At 45.3% G+C, this 18673-nt stretch overlaps 1 long non-coding RNA gene across 1 annotated transcript in view; it reads left to right on the forward strand.

Moving 5' to 3' along the window:
• The first annotated feature begins 2292 nt into the window (after positions 1 to 2292).
• LOC121818036 (uncharacterized) overlaps positions 2293 to 18673 on the forward strand; it is a 130719-nt gene continuing 114338 nt past the window's right edge. The window contains exon 1 of the long non-coding RNA XR_006058145.2: positions 2293 to 2498. This is a non-coding gene — a long non-coding RNA (uncharacterized LOC121818036). The remainder of the gene's footprint in view (positions 2499 to 18673) is intronic.

Below are 18673 nucleotides of genomic sequence, written 5' to 3' on the forward strand. Positions count from 1 at the left end.
TTCTGTAGCCTTTCAGGGAGTTTAGAGTTACGGGCAGAACAGCAGGAGAAGAATAAATGTCGAGTCCCATTTTTGTCCCACGTGAATCTTTATGCCAGAGAAGTCCACTCACAAAGTTGATTTAAGCGCATTCAGCGACCAGTGGAACTGTGATGGCACTTGAGGGCAGTGACAGCCCCCCACGGGACCCAGTCAAGTCCAGTCTGGTTCTGTTTTGTAAAAGAACATCTTTTAAGAATTACTGTTAACAACTTTGCTCATAAAACTAAGATTATGCTGTTTATGACCCAGAGAGGTAGGTTATCACAGGCAGAAATGTGAAAGGAAATGAATTATAGCTCGGATCTGTTTTTCTATCAACCAACTGAAAGTACACAACTGACGGCCAAGATCATCACGGCAGTCACTTTTGAAAAGAAGGATCAGAGGGTGGTGTTCATGCTAAGCTTAGAATATAGTTCTTGGCCAACCTGGAGTCAGGAAGCAAGGGAAGGTCCAGGCCTTGGTGTGTGGCCAGCCAGGGCTGAGTGTATTTCGTCATTGCTGTCCTCTAGCCTCCAGATAGCCCCCACGTACTAGGTCCTTATAAATGCCTGTAGGGGCAACGGAGGCTGGGGGTGAGCTGTCGGGGGGCATCGCAGGCCCGGCAGCAGAAGTACCAGAGGTGTGACGGGCGTGAGCCAGGGGAGCGGGCAGCAGACGCTCACGGGGCCGTGGAGATAGGGGAGAAGCTGAGCCTTTCTGGGCCCTCCTGGACCTTCAGAACCATGTGTGCTTTCCTCGGAGGCTCCCTGGAGACGCTCCATGGGAGAGACAGCTTGAGAGGAGGTACGTCGGAGCCACACAGATAAGGAAAGCTTTCAGTCCTGGCTGTGTTCATGGGAAGCAGAGAACACAGTCTAGGGCCGCAGCAGGAACCAGGGCAGAGTGAAATAAGCACAAATCTCCCGAAAACACTGAACATCTAAGTTCATCTGTGAAGAAAACCGCTGAGTACTGAGCCTTCAAAAGGGGATGACTAAGATCATAGCGCATTTGCGGTATTTATTCTAATGCTTTTCAGCTTTAAACACAAAATGGCGTTTGGACCATCACGTTCAGTGTAAGACACCAACGAGGAAGGTGGATGGAAGGCTGAGGGGAGACTGAGCTTCTCTGGGGCCATGGATGAACGCTTTGTAGCTCTGGTCCCCTCTGGCCCTCATGGTGTATTACTCACAGTGCCTCATAGAGAAAATGCCAGAAAGCCTCTTTTCCCTTATAATAACTCTAGAAGTAATAGGCAAATACATGGCTTACTATGTTTCAAACACCAAAGAATTTCTCTTCCATCCTTGTTGCTTTTCATAATCTCATTTTCCCTTCATGTATTACCCCCTGTTCAGGTGCTTCAGTCGTGTCCGACTCTTGGACCCTACGGACTGTAGCCCACCAGGCTCCTCTGTCCATAGGATTCTCCTGGCGAGAGTACTGGAGCCGGTTGCCATGCTCTCTTCCTGGGAATGTTCTCGACCCAGGAATCAAACCTAAGTCTCCCGTGTCTCCTGCACTGCAGGCGGATTACTGAACCACTTGAGAAGCCCTTTACATATTAACAATTAACAATTGTTAATAATTAACAATTCAGTGCATTTCCAGTTCTTTTTATTTGCATCTATATAAATATACTTCACTTTTTAAATGTAAAAATTTATTGAGGAGCACAATTAATTGGAGCATAAGTATGAAATGATTTCCTTTTTAAAAAGTGACTGTGATTTGTTTTTTTTTTTTTTTTTTCAACCGTGCAGCTTGTGGGATGTTAGTTCTGCAACCAGGGATCGAACCTGTGCCCCCTGCTTTGGGAGTGCAGAATCTTAACCACTGAACCACCAGGGAAGTTCCAAAAATGGCTCTATTATTTTAAACTTCCCTTTTTCCTTTGGTGCTGAGTGGGCTCCTTAATGAAATCTCAGCTCCTCTTCATAACTTTCCTGTTACGTTCAGTGGTTAGAATGGTTTCATTTCAATATTCAGGAGTCTATTTATTTGAAAACTTCAGTCTCAAATGCAGTTGAGAGAGGGTCTCCTTCCCGCGTCCAGGGGCGGCCAGCAGTGGGTGTGGCTCCAGCTGGTCCCTCTGGCCGTGCGGCGGGGGCTGGCGGGCGGCCTTTGCTTCCTGGCTGCGTTTGCTCCCCTAGCCTCTGTGAGCTCATGATGGTGAAAGTGCGCACACGCCCCTGACCGGAGCGGCTCGCTTCCCCTCAGCGCTGCAGGCACTGCCGCTCCGGGTCACGCCTGGCTACCTCTTCCGGACACGCCTGGCGTCCGCCGTCATGGCTCCGTAGGCCGCGCCTTCGCCTCCTAAAACACCCAAGGCGGGCGCTTCTCGGAAGGGCTCTGCAGCCTCAGCTGGCTGAATCCGTCCTGAAGGCCGGCAGACACCTGCGGGAATCTCCTCTTCCGTGTCCTTCAGAAATCGGGACCCTCAGGGAGAGGACCTCTCTGGTGCTCCAGAGGTTAGTGCCAGGGCGGGGCGCGGGTTCGATTCTTGGCTGGGGAACTAGGACAGTGCAGGCAGCGAGGCCAAAAAAAGAGAAAAACCTGAGAGGTGGGGTCTGGATTCTCTTTCCGCTGGTCTCTCGCCACCACCCCCCGCCACCCCGCCTTGGCCTCAGTCTCCAGGCGTCTCCTCGGGCGCGGGGAGCGGGGCGCCGTCCTCAGCTCTGCGGGTGTCCAGGTAGGAAACCGAATGCCCCTCTCTGCGCCTTGCCCTGTCTTTCCAAGCCGCTCCCTGGAGCCGCCTCGAGGTGGGAGGAGGCACAGCCTTCTGTCCCTCCCGCGTTGGGGTGGACGGAGCGCCCTCTCCTCAGGAGGGCTTGCAGTCTGAGCCCGCTGAACCCCAGCCCCGGCGGCCCCTCGTCTCCCTCTGCGTGGCGCTCCCCTTGACCCCGCGCTGCTCCCTTAACCGCAACTGCGCCTCTGAAAAGCGTCCCTCTTGTCAAACTAGCCTTAGATTCTTTCAGGGGGTCCTCTGCTTTCTGTTGACCATGACGAACGTGACCGCGTTTTCCTCTTAGAATATCCCCAGGTCTTCAATGTCACCAAGTACACATTTACTCACAGAGGCATGACTGAGTCAGAGGACCAGCAGACAAAACCCAAACTGAGATGCCTTCCATACGAAAGAACCAGAGTGTCCTCTCCCAGGTCACGAAAGACAGAAGGCCAAGGGATGCTCCCAGATTAAAGGGAGCTCAAAAGACCTGGCAAGTGAATGCCATGCCCACTCCTGGAGCAAAAAGGAAAAAAATTTTTCATTTATCTTTATTTTGAAAAATTAATTTTATTGAGGTATAGTTAACTTACAAGAGTTTATTAGTTTCAGCTATATAGCAAAATGACTCATGTATCTGTATACTATATCTATGTTCTTTTCCATCATAGTTTATCATAGGGCACCACCACACTGAATGTATAATTCTTGGTGCTGCGCAGTGGAAGCTTGCTGCTTATCCATTCTAAACGTAACAGTCTGCACCTGCTAACCTCAGACTCCCAACCTGTCCCCGCCCCACCCTGCTCCCCTTCGCAGCCAGGAGCTGGTTTCCTACATCTGCGGGTCTCCGTCTGCTCCACTGATAGGTTCATTTGTGACATATTAGATTCCACACGTAAGGGATATCATCTCATATCTGTCTGACTTACTGCACTTAGTATGACCATCTCCAGATCCATCCATGTTGCTGCAAACGGCGTTATTTCATTCTTTTTTAATGACTGCGTAGTATTCCATGCATACATGTGCCGCAGCTTTTCTTTATGCAGTCATCCGTCGTTGGCACTTAGGTTGCGCCCACGTTTTGACTAGTGTAATAGTGCTGCTAGGAACACTGGAGTGTACATATTCTTTTCAACTGTGGTTTTCTCTAAATATATATCCAGGGGTGGGATTGCCGGATCATACGGTATTTCTAGTTTTCTGAGTAAGCTCCAGACTGTTTTCTGTTGCGGCTGCACCAATTTGCGTTCCCACCAGCAGTGTAGGAGGGTTCCTTTTTCTCTGCGTTCTTTCCAGTATTTGTTATTTGTAGACTTTTTAACAATAGCCATTCTGACTGAAGTGAGGGGGTACCTTGCTGTAGTTTTGATTTGCTTAGGAAGAAATGTTTTTAAATTTTGCTGTAAATGACACGTTTGCTTTTGTGTGTGTGTATGTAGAGAGAGAGAGAATAAAGCAATTGTAATAAAATGTTGGCATTTGGGGATTCTCAGTACAGGGTAAGTGGAAATTCGTGTACTATCTTTGCAACTTCTCTGTAAATCAAAGTTACTTCAGAGTGAAAAGAGCATACAGTGTACATGACTGCTGTCTTACTGCTGGCTGTTTATTCAGGTTGCCTCGTGTTTTTCTCCATTGCAAACAGCCCTGCAGCAAAAAACCTCCTACATACACATCTTTCTGTACTTGTGCCAGTATTTGTTGAATGGAATGGAAGAAGTAGAGCTGTTGAATCAAAGGTCAAACACGTTTTGAATTTTGGTAGATTTTGCCACGTCGCCAAAGACTTGCTGTAAATGCCTACAATCTGCTTTATATTGCTGCAAAAATATGAGAAAAGTATTTAAACAGATGGTAACCTGGACAGATGAAGTCTTTCAAACTGATGGAATTTAAGTCACTAGAGTTTAGGAATTTAGCCAAATCTAGGTTATTATTATACATGTTAACTGCTTTTTCTGCCCTTTATCACCAACATTTTCAATGTCCTGTGGATTTCCTTTAGCCTGGGGTTTGTGACCCCTTTTCTTGTGGCCTACTTCTCTGAATTCCATTTGATCAAAAATGCTAGTTAATTTTACTCAGGAGGGCAAAAAAGTTAACATACCAAAAAAATTAAAATAAAAAAAAAACAGAAAAAAAAGTTGAAACGTTACTTTAGAAACAAATTGTACCTGACTTTTTGTATCAAGAATGACATTGCTTTCTTCCAAGAACATACATAGCCAAGGGTTGGTTGACAGGTAAAATCCCTTGCAAGATCATCAAGGGATCTAATATTGAGGTTGAGTTTGGAGACGCGACAGAATTACTGTACAGTTTAAAGAATGCATCTGCTCGCTTGCTTGTTGGCTGCGATCACATGTTCTAGCTGCAAAGAAAGGGAGAGGCGCTTGGGTCCACTGACTTCCTCTGTAGAAGTGGAGACTGATGTGCAGAGCTTGATGTTTGAGCTGGAATCACAGTGCTGATAATGCAATGCAGTGGCTAAGAGCTGGTCTTCCTTTTTTACTTTTCTTTTTGACCATGCTCTGCAGGATGTTGGATCTTAGTTCCCCGACCAGGGATCGAACACACACCCTCCACACTGAAAGTACAGACTCTTAACCACTGAACACCAGGGAAGTCCTGTGGTTTTCTGACTTTTTAAAGTGCTCTTTTCCTGCTTTATACCTGTACTATCTTAAATATCCTCTGTCCATGGGATTTCCCAAACAAGAATGCGTGAGTGGGCTGCCATTTTCTTCTCCAGGGGATCTTCCTGACCCAGGGATTGAACGAGAGTCTCCCGCATTGGTAGGTGGATTCTTTACCACTTAGCCACCAGGGCAGCCTCATAAATGACTCATACAAAGACCCTAACCAGGAAATATAACTGGGAAACTGGGTATTTCTCTTTGTATTGCTGGAAACTGCACCAGAACATATGAAAATGCCATAAATACCAGAAATATATAATGTGTCCTCAAAAAGTTTTGCCCAAATGGTAATTCTAGTGTGCTTCATATACACAAGGTCAAATGTTTCTTTATTCGGAAATGATTAGATTTTCCTAGATAATTACTGTAGCTGAAACTTGGGTGATTTGGTTTCTAATTTTCTTGACAGTGGCATAATTCAAACTAAGATAATGTCATTTAGCTTTTATAATTGAAATAAACATTTCTTTGAGTGTTTATGCCATAATGACGGAAGATAACCTGTTATGCAAGTATCAACACTGCCCCATCTTATCCCTGCCAGATCACCCACTCTGGCTCTGGAAGTGTGTTCTGTATTCAGCTGTCTGTAGGTGTAACATTCTGGAAGCTCAGAAAGTCTCATGTACAATCGTAAAGTCTGAATGCCACTGTTGCTAGATTCTGACTGTACCTGCTTCATTACTCTGGTGGGGTTACTTGCAGAGCATATTAGGTTTTGAAAAACCTTCATGGATACGGTGGGAGAGGATTCTGTAGTGAGGGGTGTGTATTAGTTGCTCACTCGTGTCTGTTTCTTTGTGACCCCATGGACTGTAGCCCACCAGGCTCCTCTGCCCGTGGGATTTCCCAGGCAAGCATACTGGAGTGAGTGGCCATTCCCTTCTCCAGGGCATCTTCCTGACCTAGGGATCGAACCCAGGTCTCCTGCATTGTAGGTAGAGGCTTTACCGTCTGAGCCACCAGGGAAACCATGGTCGTGGGGGGAGGGGTGACTTGGCCATGGGTCTGATCATTGAGAGTAAGAGGATGGCCAGCGAGGGAAAAGGCGAGGCTCTGTCCCAGAGAACCCTGGGGTCTGACCCTGGTTTGGATTGCTGTGATCGTCTACGGAGAAGGCAATGGCACCCCACTCCAGTACTCTTGCCTGGAAACTCCCATGGACGGGGGAGCCTGGTGGGCTGCAGTCCATGGAATCTCGAAGAGTCAGACACGACTGAGCGACTTCACTTTCACTTTTCACTTTCATGCATTGGAGAAGGAAATGGCAACCCACTCCAGCATTCTTGCCTGGAGAATCCCAAGGACAGAGGAGCCTGGTAGGCTGCCGTCTGCGGGGTCGCACAGAGTCAGCCATGACTGAAGCGACTTAGCAGCAGCAGTGGTTGTCTAAGGTGATCCACCTGGTTCGTGGGTGGCGGTAACAGGAGTTTCTGTCAATGGTGATGCCATTAATTGGGTGGTTCCCAGTCTTCAGCTAGTATTTTTAGGCTAAAAGGGATTGGTAATTGCTGACACAATGTTCTCTATTTAACACAAAATGCCTAGAACTAACACAGCACTGTAAACCAACTATATTCCAATATAAAATAAAAATTAAGCATAAATTAAAAGAGGATTTGCATGTGTTTGACAAACACAAACTGGCAAAAGATCCAATGCTAAAAAATTTTTAAAAAAACACAAATATTTGTTATATCCACTTAATATTCATTGATAAAATACTCTACACAGGTACTTTATAAAAATCAGAATGCCCTAACTATAAAATAAAAAAGAAATAAAAAGTGAATGGATAAAATTTCTTTTAATATAGAATGCTTGCGTACAAACCCCGGGAACGGTGCTCCCCGGACTTAGCTGCGTGCACATCTCCTGGGATCTTGTGAAAAAGCAGATTCTGGTTCATCAGGCGGTAGGTGTGTTTTGCTCTGTGCTCAGTCGTGTCTGACTCTTTACGACCCTATGGACTGTAGCCCGCCAGCCTCCTCCGTCTATGGACTTTTCCAGACAAGAATTCTGGAGTGCGTGGTCATTTCTTACTCCAGGGGATCTTCCCGACCCAGGGGTCGAACCGGCAGCTCCTGTGTCTCCTGCATTGGCAGGAGGATTCTTTACCATCGTGCCTGAGAATTCGAATTTCTAGTAACTTCCCGATTATGTCGGTGCTGCTGGCACCTGGCGTACACTTGGAGTAGTTGGCCCTAAAAGGTATAACCCAAAAGAGCTTATGTCCACAAATGCAGCCCGACACAGGCGTCTGGAATCGGCAGCTGAATGATCAGGAGAGGCATTGCCATTGAATGTGATTCTCGGGTAATTCATAAACAAATGTTGCTGAAAAACCTGTTTGACTTCCCTTGATTTGCGCAGCTAGTTGCATTCTTGCCCAAATGCTTTGCGCTCATGCGTGAAACACAGCTGGGTTCTGGACTCAGATAATGATGGATGTATTTTTCACCTCCAGGAATGCCCAGTGGGATGCTTGGCATTTTCGTAGCATGCAGGGCCCCTCTTTGTATGCAAGGTTATGCCATGGATGGCAGAACGTTATTATCCTTGACTCCTGCCTACTATCAATAGCACACCCAATCCTGTGAGAAACCCAAATCACGCCCACAGATTTCCCAAGCCCTGTGGGGCACAGAATGGGATTGCCAGAGATGTGAATCGAGGCAGAGTGCTGAGCTCATTCTGCTAATTAGTAACCACGGCAGAAACCCATTGTGAGGTTGGCCAAACACTTCAAGGGCTAGCGGCCCCGGCTGCTCGGAAACAGGTGAGCCTGAGCTCCTTGTGATGTGTTGGTCCATTCGCTTATGACATCAGTACTGTTTGGAACGCTGTTGGAGAAGGAGTGGGCTGGAACAGGACATGCCTCTCAGTGTGAGAGCATCTGCTGCTTGGGGGTCTTGTTAAAATGCAGGTACCGGTGCGGCAGGTCTAGAGAGGGACCAGAGATTCTGTATTTCCAGCAGACTCCTAGGTGACGCCAAGGCTGGCTGCTGGGGCAGCGTCTGCTCCACTCGCTCTGAACAGCGAAAGCTGTAGCACCACACTTGCTGAACTGGGGCTGTAGGTTGGAAAGAGTGCCCAGAACGGAGATGAGCTGAGGGCAGGCAGAGTGGACAACCGTCATCCCGTGTTTGTATCCCCTCCGGAAACATTCCTTTTTTCTCACTCCTTGTTACCTCTCAAAGCAGTGCCAACTAGCAGAGGACAGACAGCCAGCTTGTTTGCAAAGGCCTCCTAGTTCCTCTCTGGAATGTGGAAGCGGCGGGTGACACTTTGCTTAAAGGTCATCTTTAGGTCTAAAAATACAGAATAAAGGGTACAGAGATTCTATTTATGTCATCCAAGGATTTAATTAGGTGTAAATGTCATACTGTTAATGGATACTTAAAAGCCAGATTTCCTGAAGATACCGTCCAAATCAAACAATGACTGACGACTGAGAATGTTCTCTGAAAATCTGTTAAGGGAACGTGGTTATTTGGTTCCAGAGTCAGGAAGATGGGTTACAGCACGCATGCTCTGAGTCCCCCTGTGCTCAGGATGCGGCCCGCAGGCTAAACCAGGCACAAAGTTTAAGGAGGCACCGTTCTCTGGGTCGTGCAAGGGCCTCCTTACTTCTCACCTTGGATGCCTCACTTGCTCACCCTAATCCTGATTCTGCCAGTGCCCATGACGGCTGTTGCAAAGAGATGATGCTTATGTCGAGAAATGCATGGTGAGTTTGTCCGTTACGTCCTCCATACATGGATGAATCCATGTGTCTTTGGTTAATTACCTATTGTCTGGAATACTGTCCTTATTCATGCGTTTTGTGGTCGCCACAATAAACCTGGAAGACACAAAGATGGAAAAAAAATCTCAACAATTCTTTAAACAAATTCCTCCTTCTCTGTGTCTAACATTTTTCCTTGGGCTTCTTACAAATAGAATATCATCTTACCAAAGAATTTCATAGCTTATATATTTGTTATTTTGAAAGTTAGCCTAGGGCGAGAACCTCCAGGTTGAGTGAATAGAAATGGGCAAAACAAACCCCAAATAGAGCATCAACTCAAAACCACAGATCACACCCCTTCCCCCACACAACATGTCGTCATGAGTGAATTATGAAAAATGTGCTATTTTTGAAAGAGAATGAGCTCCCAAAGGCCAAAACCAACACTTGAAATCCTTTTCTTGGAAAAGGCCTTTTATGATGTATTGTAGCTGATTTCCAGTTGCTTTGGCTTGGATCTGCTGCGTTAGCGCCTCTCTGAGTGAAGTGTGGACGTTAAACTCAGAAGGTGGCAGAAGAGCTGCTGGTGTCCAGGCAGGATTGAGAGCAAGAGCTCGCGGACGTGGCTGTTTTTAGGCTGGCAGGAAATGTCCACATTGTCGAAACAAAGTTTCGCTTACTATGCTAACCTAAAGATATATTAATAGTGAAAGTCTTTTTCATTGAATTTATGGAAAAATGACCTTATAATAGCAATAACAAAAATAAAACCAACAAATTCCATAACCCTGATAAATGACTCACTTGTTTTCATTTTCTCTCTTTGCAGCTGGTCTGTCCTCAGGTTTCAGAGGCGTGTGACCTTGGCAGTGACACAGGGCCCCTACTCAGAAGAGCCCCACAAATTCCATAGCTGGTCATGCTTTATCCTTGTATGATTCTGCATGAAATGTTACATAGCTCTGAGTCCAGGGTTGATTGGAAGCTGTGCTCTCTTTTTACTCGAGAGTATATGATAGGTATTTTTCGTGCCATTTTATGCTGTCATATCATCTTCGAGACTATTAGTTTTTATGGTTATATAATACCAGATTATATTTAGGATTAAGCTCATATTCCCTTACCTTAATTTTACCCATGTTAGATTGCTTCTTGATTTTCATTAATATGTAATTCTGTACCAGTGAGAATCTCTGTGTATTCAGCTTTATCCTTTGAAAATTTTACTCAGGACACTTTGTTTGGATAGGGACCCCTGGGCTGGGCTGATTATACTTCTCAGCTTGCCTAGGACAGAGTTGGCTTATGCCTGATGTATTCATTCACTGCACCCCTTTTTGATCTGAGAAGTGCTCCCATGGGGGCTATAAATTTCATGCTTTTCTTGGCTGCGGCTGGTATTACGCCTATTGAGCACTTTTAGAAGGGAGAACTGATACAATCAAATGGTAGTAATAAAATATTTTATACAACGCTGAGCATAACCACTTTGGAAAATAAAATAAGGGGAAAAGAAAAGCTTCTTGGGCTTCCCTGATGGCTCGGTGGTAGAGAATCCGTGTGCCGATGCAGGAGACACAGGTTCAATGCCTGGTCCGGGAAGATCCCCCATGTCGCAGAGCAGCTGAGCCCATGCACCACAGCTGCTGAGTCAGGGCTCTAGAGCCCGGGGGTTGCACCTGTTGAGACCTTGCACAGCAGCTACTGAAGCCCCTGGACCCTAGAGACTGTGCTCCGCGATGGAAGAAGCCACCGCAGAGAAGCCTGCCGCAGCTAGAGAAAGCCCGCTCAACCCAACAGACAAAGCCCGCTCAACCCAACAGAGAAAGCCCGCGCGCAGCAGCAAAGCGCTCAGCCGAAAACAGATAGCCAGAAAATAAATAAACCTATACAAAAGAAAAGCTTATTTAGGAAAGATTGTCGAAATAGGTTTCAATTTTTCCACACAATCACATAATTAAGAAGAATGGGATGAATTAAATGGCAATAATATTTGGGGGCGTTTTAAAAATTCTTAGCAGATATGTGACTATTAGTGACCCATGGTGGTGAGAAATACCACTTAAAAATCAAGATGTTATGTTTATTTTTAAAATCCACAGATAATTTTTGTATTATATTAAAATATCATTAATTCTGATATGACCAATTTGAAATTGGTGATAATTTCAGGATGGACTTTAAAGTTTCTCTCTGCCATATCAAGGAAAAATAGGACTTGGCTAATTGCACTCATCTCACATGCTAGAAGGCAATGGCACCCCTCTCTAGTACTCTTGCCTGGAGAATCCAAGGGACGGGGGAGCCTGGTGGGCTGCAGTCCATGGGGTCGCAAAGAGTCGGACACGACTGAGTGACTTCACTTTCACTTTTCACTTTCATGCATTGGAGAAGGATATGGCAACCCACTCCAGTGTTCTTGCCTGGAGAAGCCCAGGGATGAGGGAGCCTGGTGGGCTGCCGTCTGTGGGGTCGCACAGAGTCGGACACGACTGAAGCGACTTAGCAGCAGCAGCAGCAGCAGCACATGCTAGTAAAGTAATGCTCCAAATTCTCCAAGCCAGGCTTCAGCAATACGTGAACTGTGAAATTCCAGAGGTTCAAGCTGGTTTCAGAAAAGGCAGAGGAACCAGAGATCAAATTGCCAACATCAGCTGGATCATCGAAAAAGCAAGAGAGTTCCAGAAAAACATCTATTTATGCTTTATCGACTACGCCAAAGCCTTTGACTGTGTGGATTACAATAAACTGTGGAAAATTCTGAGAGATGGGACTACCAGACCACCCGACCTGCCTCTTGAGAAACCTGTATGCAAGTCAGGAAGCAATAGTTAGAACTGGATATGGAACAACAGACTGGTTCTAAATAGGAAAAGGAGTATGTCAAGGCTGTATATTGTCACCCTGTTTATTTAACTTCTATGCAGAGTACATCATGAGAAACGCTGGGCTGGAAGAAGCACAAGCTGGAATCCAGATTGCCGGGAGAAGTATCAAAAACCTCAGATATGCAGATGACACCACCCTTATGGCAGGAAGTGAAGAGGAGCTAAAAAGCCTCTTGATGAAAGTGAAAGAATTGGCTTAAAGGAGAGTGAAAAAGTTGGCTTAAAGCTCAACATTCAGAAAACGAAGACCATGGCATCTGGTCCCATCACTTCATGGGAAATAGATGGGGAGACAGTGGAAACAGTGTCAGACTTTATTTTTGAGGGGCTCCAAAATCACTGCAGATGGTGATTGCAGCCATGAAATTAAAAGACGCTTACTCCTTGGAAGGAAAGTTATGACCAACCTAGATAGCATATTCAAAAGCAGAGACGTTACTTTGCCAACAAAGGTCTGTCTAGTCAAGGCTATAGTTTTTCCTGTGGTCATGTATGGATGTGAGAGTTGGACTGTGAAGAAAGCTGAGCACTGAAGAATTGATGCTTTTGAACTGTGGTGTTGGAGAAGACTCTTGAGAGTCCCTTGGACTGCAAGGGGTTCCAACCAGTCCATTCTAAAGGAGATCAGTCTTGGGTGATGGTTGGAAGGAATGATGCTAAAGCTGAAACTCCAGTACTTTGGCCACCTCATGTGAAGAGTTGACTCATTGGAAAAGACTCTGATGCTGGGAGGGATTGGGGGCAGGAGGAGAAGGGGATGACAGAGGATGAGATGGCTGGATGGCATCACGGACTCGATGGACATGAGTCTGAGTGAACTCCGGGAGTTGGTGATGGACAGGGAGGCCTGGTGTGCTGCGATTCATGGGGTCGCAAAGAGTTGGACACGACTGAGCGACTGAACTGAACTGAAGTGAGGAATAGTATACTTAAGAATATAGGAAGAGGTGGCTGTTCACGTTGGATCATGAAAACCTCAAAGAGCTTCAGCAACTGCACTTCTATAACCGAAATGAAAGGACTTGGTAAGCAGGGCTTTGTTGCTGGTTGGATTCATGCTTTGACTTGCTAATTCAAATAATTCTTATCTATTCATTGAATCCGAGTCTTTGCCAAATATGATTAGTATCAATACATCTAGTTCCAATTAGCATATGAACATGACCTTGGCAAAGCCTCAGTTCCTTAAAAATAGTGCTTCATCATCACATTAATTCTTCCCATTCCAGAAGACTTGTCCTTTGAATTTGTTCCAATTTTTTTTCCACATTTTTTGAGAGGTTGTATTTTCTGGATAAAGCAAACCATTCGTGTTCCTAAGACTTGAGTTTGGCTGTGACCTTGGTGAAAGCAAAGTGCAGTCCCAGATTTACAGGGGAGGGAACTTTGGACTGTCTCCTCCCTCCGGAAAAAAGACATGTGGAGGTTGGGGGTGTTTGCTGGGGGGCGGTGGTGGGGCATCTGTACTTGGCTGCAGTGTGAAGGCCACTGGGGAGATCAGAGAGGCTGCTCCTGGAAGATTCCAGAGCTTTGAGGGTTTGATGGAGTGCACACACTGCCCAATCTGAGACAGCATTAGTTTAATCTTATCTTCTACACCGATTAGCTCTGGGACCAAGAGCATGTTCATCTTCTCTGAAACTCAGTTTCATTGTGTATTGGTAAATACATTTCTCCCCGCAGTTCCTGGGTAGTAAGTTTAGACTGGGTCCTCAAAAGAGCAGGAAAAGACAAGGGATACCTGGGAGGAGAGGCAGCCAGGGAAAACCGGGCAAGCTGGAGTTTTGTGTGATTCTCCTCGGGGAGAACAGAGCCCCATGCTGGAGGGGAGCAGGCAGGAGAGCTCTGGGCCGGCTTAGCCCACTTGATTAGCGGGATCGGAGCGGAGGAGTGCTCCTCTCTCAGTGGGTCCTGGCCTCGCCTTCCCCCGCTGTGTTCACCGGGCGGTTCTTCACATCCGCATCTCTATTTCTTCTCTGTAAACAGGTTAATCAGTACTGTTTTTCTAGATTCCATATACATGCGTTAATACCCAATTTTTCACTCTGTGTCGTCTGGAGGGGTGAGAGGGGTTGGGAGGGAGGTGCGAAGGGGAGGGCTACGTATGTTGTTATGACTGATTTGCGCTGATGTAGGGCGGAGACCACTGCTGCATCGTAAGGCCATTATCCTCCAGTTAAAAAATAAACACAAGGGATGATTAGATTATTAAAAAACAAACAAACAATAATGGATGACTGGCCATTTTGCCCTTGACAGGGGCAGGTGTCTTTTAGGTCTGCCGGCGTCAGAGGCTGGGACTTGGAGGTGATCAGTAAGAAGCAGTGGGGAGAGGGAGCACCCTCACTGTGAGGGCAGAAACCAGGAGAGAGGGGATTGGAGTGCCTCCAAGGAGGGGTCCATTGGGGCGATAAACTAACTCTGAGCCTGGATATCCATCCTAGGCCTTGAGGTTTTGATTCAGTGGCCTCTGAAAAGCACCGTTCATTCATGAAATCCTGCCTCCTTCTCTCCTTTATTTGTTGAGTGCTGACCAGGTGCTCAGAGTTTAGGCTGGGGACATTCATACAGTTCAGTGGAACTGTTAAGGCTGAGTGATGACCCCTCCTGGTTAGCCTGGCCTTGTTCTGCAAGGGACAACCAAACTCTTCTTTCTAGGAAGCAAGGCTAGCTGTCCTGGGTCTGGGGATGGATCAGCCTTCACATCTAACTCGAGCCTTAAGAGCCAGCCTGCCCCACTGGTCCTGTCCCACCCACACTGTTGGGCTGCTCTGATGGTCCTTTTGGGAAAGGGGACTGCAGACCTCCTGCCAACACCCTTATCCTTCTTGGTCGTCGTCCCAAAGAACTCGCTTTGGTTTCCTCGGAGTGAGGTCAGCACTCTACTTCAGCCGGTAGACTAGGAACTCAATCCCTCATCCCGGTTGCTGTCAGCACGGCTTCCTAGGACTAGGAGGCCTTACTCCTCTCTCCCGTGATGTCTGACCACACCCCGAAGTCTCGGTTGTTTTTTTCTGTTTTGTTCACCATGGGTCTGAGAGCCTCTGGCTGTTCACACCTGCCTGGAGGCAGATGAAAATAGATACCATGTGCTCATGTAGTTAGTGAGTAGAAACACCAGGAATTCAAGCCCAGGTGAACTGACCCCAGAGTCTGTTCACAGCTGCACGGCTATTGGTTATCTCAACTCCACTGTCTAGCGTCTAGCATTGCTTGTTCTTGAGAAAATCCAGTTCGGCCCACAGGGCGTTGCTTTGTCTACAGTCTGGTTTTCCTCCTCCCTCGGGAAGCTTTTAGAATCGGAAGTATATTGCCAGGGTTCTAAATTCCCAGTGTGTCGATTTAGGTCTTTCCCTCCACTCTTTCAGCGAGTGAATCCTTTCAGTTTTTTCAGTTCTTGAATTTTTAAAAAAATTCCTTTCTAAGGCTGACTTTCCTGTTTATCCCTCCTTTTTTAATGGAAAACGAAATCCTACATATTTGGCCGTCTGGACCGATTTCTCGAATTCTTTTCTCTCGTGGTTTTCATCTTTCAGTCTTACTCTCTGGGGAATTTTCTCAAGTCTCTTTCTGTTGAACTTTTAATTTGGGCAAATATTTAAATTTCAAGGAGTCTTGCTTGTTTTCTATCATCCTGTTTTTGCTTTTTTGAAAAATAGGTTTAATATTTTGTCAGTTTTTTCTCACACCACCGACTAGAAAGTGTTGAAGTTCCCTTTTATTTCTAGCACCATTTTTTCTTTTTTTGAAATAAAATTCTCTTTGTACATACTGGTCTTTCTCTTTCACAGGGAAAACTTTCTATAAATACCTGGTGATTCCCGATTGTCTCTTTATATTTTAAAATTAGGTCCTGAAAGTTACTTGGGAGTTCTGTTGCCAAGCTGGAGCTTATTGATAGGTGTCTCTGGGTAACAAGTGATGTAGTGGGAGCTGACCTGCCCTGGGGCTCCCCAAATGTGGAAAGGTGGAGGTGCTTTATATATATATATGTATTTTTTAAAATAAATTTTTAATGTATTTTCACTTTTAGTTAGTGACTCACATTTTCTCTAAAGTATTCAGCATCGCTTTTTCTCCACTGCTTCTTTCTTTTTTTTTAAAAAATTTATTGGTATATAGTTGATTTGTGATTTTGTGTTGGCTTCAGGTGTACGGAAAGGTGAATCAGGTATACATTTACATGCATCCACGCTTTTTTAGATTCTTTTCCCAGTTGGTCGTTACAGAGTGTTGAGTAGAGTTCCCTGTGTTATCCAGAAGGTTCTTATTAGTCATTTGTCTTTATAAACAGAGTTCCCTGTGTTCTGTATAGCAGGGAACTCCACTCAATATTCTATGATGGCCTCTAAGGGAAGTGTTCATGTCAACCCAGCCCCCAGTTTGAGGCTCTTTATCTTACCCAAAGCAGACGCTTCCGATTTCTCGCCTGGGAGAGCAGATCCCTGTGTGAAACTCCCACGTGAAGCTGTGGTACTTGTCACGTCGGGTACTGGCTGTTCCAGCCTCTATGGCTGAATAACACATGTTCCCAAAGCTTAGTGGCTTAGAGCAGTCATTTGTTACCTCTGAGGGTTTCTGTGGGTCAGAAGCTTGGTGGCTGACTGGTGGTTTGGGTTTGGGGCTGCTCGTAAGCTGGGGCCGCGGTCATCTGAAGGCTTGACTGGGGTTGGAGGATGCGCGTCCATGGGGACTTGATCATATGCTGGAGAGTCGGTGCTGGGGCCCGTCTCACCACGGGGCCTGACCACGGAGCTGCTTGAGCATCCATCCGGCACGGCTTCTCCACAGTGAGCAATCCAGTAAACAGAGGGGAGTGTGCAGGCCTCTGAAGACCGAGCTTCAGACACCATCCCTTGGCGCTTCTGCTGTATTCTGCTGGCCCCCAAAGAGCTGTTCTCTGGTGGCAGGAGGCTAAGCGGACACCAGGAGCTAAGTATCGCTGGAGTCGGTCTTGTACAACGGGCACCGTGCGGACTTCCCGCTTGTCTCCCTATGTTCAGGGGTGTGTCTTACTCCCACTTTCTGATGTAACTTAGTCTTTAATTCGGGGCCCCAGGGGCTCTGCAGGAAGGCAGGCAACTTTGGGCCTTTTGTTCACGTCTGCCTCTGTGTACACATTGCGGGATTCCTCCTCCCATCTCTCAGGGTTTTCTTGAAATCAGCTGTCAGCCAGGAGATTCCCTCCTGTTCTTTCTCTGATGGTAGATGTATATGTTTTCCACCACTATCATTAGTGAGTTATTAGGAGGATGGAGAGAGAAATGTATTTGGTCAACTCATCATTTTTAACTTGAAGCCAGAAACTGTGTTCTTAATACAGTTTCCAGAATGGGACATAATTTTATTTCATGGGCTGATTTTCTGATTATCTCTATGAATAAATTACCTTTCCCTAATACCTAAGAACAGCCTGTTAGTCCAATTGATATTAAAGGATTTTTAAGAAGTTTCAGTTTATCTATAAGACATAAATAGTACTGGGTGCTGTATGCTGCTTGACACAAATTTTTTTAGCCTTATTTTGATATTAATGTAAAATTAGGACTGCCATCTATAATAGGGTTCACGCTGTGAAGTTGACACTGTATTTCAGAAGGTGGCGGAAAAGATGAGCTTGATGACTGGTGATCCTGTCACTTCTGTGGCTGCAACAACTCTATAATGTATCTTTTTCTATCATTAGAAGCATCTCCTTTCATCACCAAAGACAATTTGCTTGTAAATATTTATAGCTCCCCCTTTCCCAGGTTTTTTGTTACAGAGGCCTTCATTTACCCTGCTGTAGTCCTCTGTCTAATTTTTCTTTCTTTTTTGGTTAATAGAGGATACACATTTTTCTTTCAAAATCACTAAGAAATTAAGTTTAGAAGAGCCAAAATATCTGATATTAGAGATAGGTTCACGTTCAAATTTTTCTTTCTTTCTTTGTTTAAAAAGTCTAACGATGACTGAGTGACTGAAAGACAACTAAACAATTTCAGTTGATGACTTAGCAATTTAACTATGAGAACAATTTAAATTGTTAACCTAGAAAACACACACAATCAGAAATAAAAATAATAAAAATCAGCCATAATTTTACTACTTTCTTCTTGGTATATATCCCTTTGATTTGTTTTTTGTGCGTATATGCTCATTATTCTCTTTATTAATTTTGTCACTTAATGGTTTATTATGACCATCTTTCCTTATTAAGAAATATAAGCTAGCTATTTGTCAGTTATACTTCAATAAAACTGAAATTTATAAGCCTAAATGATCAACTTTAATGTCAGTATACAATTCCATTTTATGAATAAAATAATGTATTTAACCCATTCCTTATTGATGGATATTTAGGTTGCCATAAAATCTTAGTTATAATAAACAGTGCTGTGATAAATATTCATATATGTTTGTGTAACAGACACACACAAACATATCCACATCCTGACTTTGACTGTTTTGGAAAGGTAGATCCTTTGAAGTAGAATTTCTGCGCTGTAGGCAATCAGTCAGTTCAGTTCAGTTCAGTTGCTCAGTCGTGTCTGACTCTGTGACCCCATGGACTGCAGCATGCCAGGCTTCCCTGTCCATCACCAACTCCCAGAGC

Source organism: Ovis aries, chromosome 26 (assembly GCF_016772045.2).
Source record: "Ovis aries strain OAR_USU_Benz2616 breed Rambouillet chromosome 26, ARS-UI_Ramb_v3.0, whole genome shotgun sequence".
Classification (NCBI taxonomy): Eukaryota; Metazoa; Chordata; class Mammalia; order Artiodactyla; family Bovidae; genus Ovis; species Ovis aries.